The following is a 6,031-nucleotide window of genomic DNA, read 5'->3' as shown; positions in this document are numbered from 1 at the left end:
AAACCTTATGATATAATATACTTATATACTTATATACTTATATATAAGTAATCACAAAAACAGAGTTTGCTTGTGCCAGTGACAGAGGGAAAAGTTTGGGGCTTTTGAACCAATTGATCCAATCAAATTGAAGGTGACATGTTAGTCACTATAATCTTATTTGTTGTCTTGATTCTATAAAAACTGTTGTATCAAACATGTTTTCTGGTAGGATTCTCAATGGAATGTGTCTGAGATCCTCCGGCCTTGCTTCTTGGGAGAGATTCCCTGAGAACTGCTCGGGAAGATCTCCTGGCCGTGATTAAAGCATTTAAAGGACATTTGCTGAAGTCTGTTTGTCGATCATTCCTGCGCAGGAAGTAAGCTAGTTTAGGGGAACAAGTTAGTTAGGTGACTATTGTTGAACTGGGATGTCGATTTGTAGACGAGACCCAGATAGTTAGGTTTAGGGAAAAATCTTCCACACTGCTTATCTTTGTGTTGATTTTGTTGTTGTCCGGTTTGTTAATAGTTTGTGTTAGTTTAGTTTGAGGGCCGTGTGCGATCCGTTATTTTGAGGCATGTCGGCCGAGGAAACACAGGGTTTGAGTTCACTCACGAGACGCCATGAGATTAAGGTGGCGTCTGCGGTGAGCGTTGAGGAACGTTGTTTGGCCGTTGGGGAAGTGGTGGGACACGCTAGTGTTTTGTCCGCTTCTAGAATGAACAGTGCAACAGTGTTTTTCTGGATAGTGTAGACAAGGCGAATGAGTTAGTAGAGCGGGGAATTGTTATTGATGGCGAATTTATTTCAGTTCTCCCACTCTCCTTACCAGTGAAAATAGGTTATTCTATCTAATGTACCACCTTTTGTTAGTGATGGATTTCTAACACAAGCTTTGACACGCTATGGAAAGTTGGTGTCCCCAATAAACAAGATTCCAATTAGTAGCGAGTCGCCTTTTATTGAAACATCCCACTAAGCAAAATGATGTCCAAAAGACGTCTTTTCAATGTCTTTGTTACAAAAATCAGACGTTGAAATGACGTCCACTGAGGAGCCAGAATGAAAGTTTTTATGACGTCTTTTTTTTACTTGTTCTGCACGTCCGATATAGACGTTCATCGAACCTTCGTACAAGTTTAAAAACTAGTTCAAATGTGACCATTGTGGACATATTTCAACATAATTTATGGTCTCATTTAGACATAATTACTTTGACTATTGCTGTCAGATGATCTTAGTGAGAATTAACAGAGGTTTAGATGTTGATATTTGTTTAATTTGAAGTGTCACCATTGTGGTGATCAGTGTTTGCTTTAGTTGGGCTCTTGGTCCCTGTTCCTTTTACTTTAACTTTTCTTTGGCTGCTGTAAAAGTGTGTTTGTGTAACACAATTGTTGTGGTAGAGAAAGCCTAGAAAAAGTTTGAGGTGTTATCAGCTCAATGTTGATGACGACATGATCACCACAAAATGGGCCTTTAATATTGTGTTTAAAGTTTTGTGTTTATATTTTGCATTAATAACCACCAACCTTGTGGGACTGCATTATTGGTGCCAAAAGCATTAAAATGATCACTTATTTGAGTGTGTGTGACTATATGATACACTTGCTCAAAACATCATGTGCACATGCTTTTTATACACCTTCAAATAAGTGATAATATCCAAATTATTTAATATCAATTGTGGTGTGTTGTCTTTAGACCAATAGTAAGCGTTTGATCAGGTTGAGCATGATTATCTATGGATTGTTTTAGGAGCTTTTGGTATTAATGAGAAGTTTTCAAACATGTGACATTGAGAGTGTTATTAAGTTTAAGTTTAATAGTGCTCTTATGTGCTTCATTCAAGGTCTGTAGAGGTATTAGACAAGGATGTTCATTATCAGGAATGTTATATTCTCTTGTTATTCAATCACTTCTACAAACAATCAGGAAGATTTACACATTTAGATGGTTTTAGGATACCACTTTGTGATGTAAAGTTTTGTATATCAGCTTATGCCGACGACCTTATAATAATTATTAATAAACAAAGTGACATATATGTTTTATCTAAATTGATAGAAGACTTTGGAAAATGGTCTTCAGCAAAAGTAAATTGTAAAAAAAAGTGGGGCATTTTTATTAGGGGATTGGAATGAAGGGAAACCAATTCTTCCTGAAGGTCTGTGTTGAAATAGGTAGGGTTGCAGAGATTTTTTAGGGGTTCAAGCATGAAATGCTGAAACCCTATTGTAATTGTAAGGATTTGTAAAACGCATCGTGCAGGCCAAACCGTAAGGCCTAGAGACTTGAAACCTGGCCAGATGGTAGGCCTCAATTTTGGGACAACCTATCAGAGTATGACCCCGAATGGCCCATAGGTGGCGCTACAGCAACCAAAAGTTCAAAATTGCTCATTACTCTTAGACCGTTTGTCCCAGGATCAAGTGTCTTATATCGGAATCCATGGCTCAAGGCGGACAAAATGGCTATCTCTGATATAACCAAAATATTTGATGGCACTTTTACTAAAACGGTTATAAATTGTGAACGGAAAGAGATTTTTTTGCTAAACTTGGGATACATCTTCCTGAGCTCAATCTGATATCACTTGAAAAAAAAAAAAATCGCAACAATTGGCCACTTGGTGGCACTATAGAACGGTTATAACTTGTGAACAGAAAGAGATATTTTCGCAAAACTTGGGACACATGTTCATGAGCTCATTCTGAGGTCACGTGAAAAAAAATCATGACAATTGGCCAGTTGGTGGCACTATAAAATGGTTACAAATTGTGAGCGGAAAGAGATATTTTCGCTAAACTTGGGACACGTTCATAAGCTCAATCTGAGTTGACATGAAAAAAAACCGTGACAATTGGCCACTTGGTGGTGCTATAACAGTGAAAAAAATCATGAAAATAGCTATAAGCGCACCCAACTGTTAGTCTACTGAAAATTGGCACGCAGTGTCTTTGTCCAGGGTGCCATGATAGTCTATGAGAACATTGGTGTATCTCAAAAAACTCAGAATACGTCATTGGCACAATGCCTTGAAGGAGCCTTAGAAGTTTCAAGCCAGTGTTTTTTCACAGAAGTGACCTCCTAAGACTCCTGAATCCTTGCCGAGTCCAACAATACCAAACATGCCAGGTTTCGCCTTATGTTTTTTTTAAATGTCATTTAGAGCTTTAAAAAATTGTGGTTATCTTCAAAGCCGTTAGTCCGATCGAGACAACAACAAAAAAACAAAGGAAATTTGAAAACATAGGTAAATAGCTAAACAATAACGCCAAAATGTTAAAATTATGATAGGAACTGACAAAAAAATGAATTAAATCCAATCAATTTCACCCATGGATCATTTTGATGCTCTCACATGTTTGAAACGAACAATGATGGATTATGATGAAATTTGTTTTGAATTGGGACTGGCGAATCCCCGTCCATACTGTCATTGACCATTCGCAAAGACCCACCCTCTTTAGTTACTGTTGCTATGTCTGACAAGCGACGCCACTCTCACACCACACCAAGTTCTCACGCAGTGAAAAATACATTGCGGATCAGAGTACTTTTGATATGAAACAAATGGCTCTTTTCCACTACACAGTACCAGCTCGGCTCGGCTCGACTCGACTCGGCTTTGTTTGGTTTTCCACTGTGTGAAAGTTGTACCTGTACCTGCATCCAGGTACTTTTTTTCGTACCACCTCCGGCGAGGTTCTAAGCGAGCTGAGGCGATACTAAAATGTGACGTGAAAACAAAGCAGACTGCTGATTGGTCAGAGAGAATCGTCACTATTCACTGCGTCATCATTGCACGCGCCAGACGGAGTATCCTGAATAAAAAACAGCAAAAACAAAAACATCCAAAAACAGCATACACTCAATTTCCTCCATTGTCCTGTGTGTGTGGCAGCGGATGTATCTCGCGTAGAAGATTAAGTCACGGCAGTTTCCTGCGGCATCGCTATGACGACCAGGTACTATTGTGGAGGTACTATCTGCAATGGAAAACGGAGCGAAAAGCGAGCCGAGCCGAGTCGAGTCGAGTTGAGCTGGAACTGGTAATGGAAAAGCGCCAAAAGTCTCACCTTTCAAATGTAGTCATTTTTTAGAGGCATTTAAACAATAAATACCGTTTTGTGACTCTTTAATGTGTCTGACAGATCGCTGTAGACTCGAGGCTCAGTTAAAGCTGCTCGTGAACCGATCATCTCTTCCTTCTAGTTAATTTATAGCATTAAAATAAACATGATTGAACATAAAAGGAATGATGTTTTAAAGTGCTAAGACGTCAGTACACTTTGTTTTTCAAATTTAAATCCTCCAATGTTAATCTACTAACTCTCCTGACTGCTTTGTGGGACAAAATGGCGGATTATGATTAGTCAGATCGCCTCTCAATCAAACTCCCTGCGAAGGGTCAATTGAGAATGCCTGTGCGCACAATCCTGATCTAATCGACAACTTTGCAGTTGCACATAGGAAAGCCCGGAAAATCCCGCTGTAATGTAAGAGAGCATCTTTTTTATGTATTTGGACCTAGGCCTAACAATGTGTTATGGTGCGCTGTCACCAGTGTTTTTTTTTTGTGTGTTTTTTTGGTGAGCGTAGGCTCCTCCTGATTTTGTTAGTCATCTCATCTCTTATATGCTGTGTATGATCATATCCTGCCCTATTCATAGTAGCCTACTCGCGGACATTGCGTCATCAATGTCATCAATTGCGTCATCAAGGGGCCCGCCTTGATAATCCTACTTAAGGGCCCGGTGTTGGCTTGTTACGCCACTGAATATAATTGTCTAAACTCCTTATCAAAATTACATATTTACAACAAATTTGACAGATATATATGGGCACACTTTGAGTACTACTAATAAAAGTGGTGGAGATCAGGCAAGACTGTAAGAAGACTCAGGCAAAAAGGTGCTATAACTGTAAAAACGCTTTAAAACCATATATTTCCTATGGCAAACTGCCTGTATTGGCTGTAAATTGACTTTTTTTTATCTATGATGGCAGTTGTTAAATGCTTGCTAAATAAAATAATGCTTGTGTGCTTAAAGGCCTTAACTGCTTGAACCCCGATAAATGCTGCTTGCAGCTTTAATTTTTCATTATTATAATTTTTTTTTTTAGGAGATGATAATATCTTACAAAAAAAAAGGATGTTTTATAAACAGTGAAAGGTCGTCTAGACAAATGGAAGTGGATTCTACCCAACCTGTCTTATAGGGGAAGAACACTTACTGTAAATAATTTGGTCGCTTTACTCTTATGGCACAGACTGGTTTGTAATGATCCTCCAGTGAAATTGATGGCCGAGATTCAAGCGGATTTTGTTGACTTTTTTTGGGAGTATTTTATTTTTGCCCAAAGAAGAAGGGGGTCAACGAGTGGTTCATCTCCAGAGAAGGAGTGCAGCTTTCCAGTTGTGTTTTTACTCAGGACTGTTGGAAACCTTGGAATAGATAAACCTCTTTTTTTAATGGACCCTAAGTGCTTGAATATTTTAAAAATGTTGTCTTTTTATCAGCATCTTTTCAAGATTTTGAGTTTTTTTCATATTCAAAAGACTGAAAATTTTCATTCCATTTTTTGTTTGCTGAATGAACCCTTGATTTTTAAGGCAAGACTGGATCTGTCTGCGACCAATTTTTTACCAGGATTCAATAAGATTTTACAAAATTCAGGTTCCCTTTCAGTCGCTCACGTTCGACGTAACGTCGACGTGACGACATAATTTTCCCCCTAGTTTATACCTTGAAACACAAACACACTCACACATCTGTTCAATTCTACAGATCCACAAACATTCAGACAAAACACAATCCAACAGAGGAAACATCAGTGTACATTACCAGCTGAGGTCGTCTCTGGTGTGACTGTTGTATCGGGTCTGATGATGTTAGTAACAGCTGAAAAATAATGACTAATGGTTAATACCAATGAATCAACAAACACAAATAATACCAAGAGCTCATGAACACATAATTATCTGCACAGTATGCTGAATAGCGCACAGTTGTTCTAACCAGCTCATAGACATAATAATTG

The sequence above is a fragment of the Rutilus rutilus genome, assembly GCF_951802725.1.
Source record: "Rutilus rutilus genome assembly, chromosome: 2".
NCBI lineage: Eukaryota > Metazoa > Chordata > Actinopteri > Cypriniformes > Leuciscidae > Rutilus > Rutilus rutilus.
The sequence above is the reverse complement of the archived record's forward strand: the minus strand, read 5'-3'. Positions refer to the sequence as shown.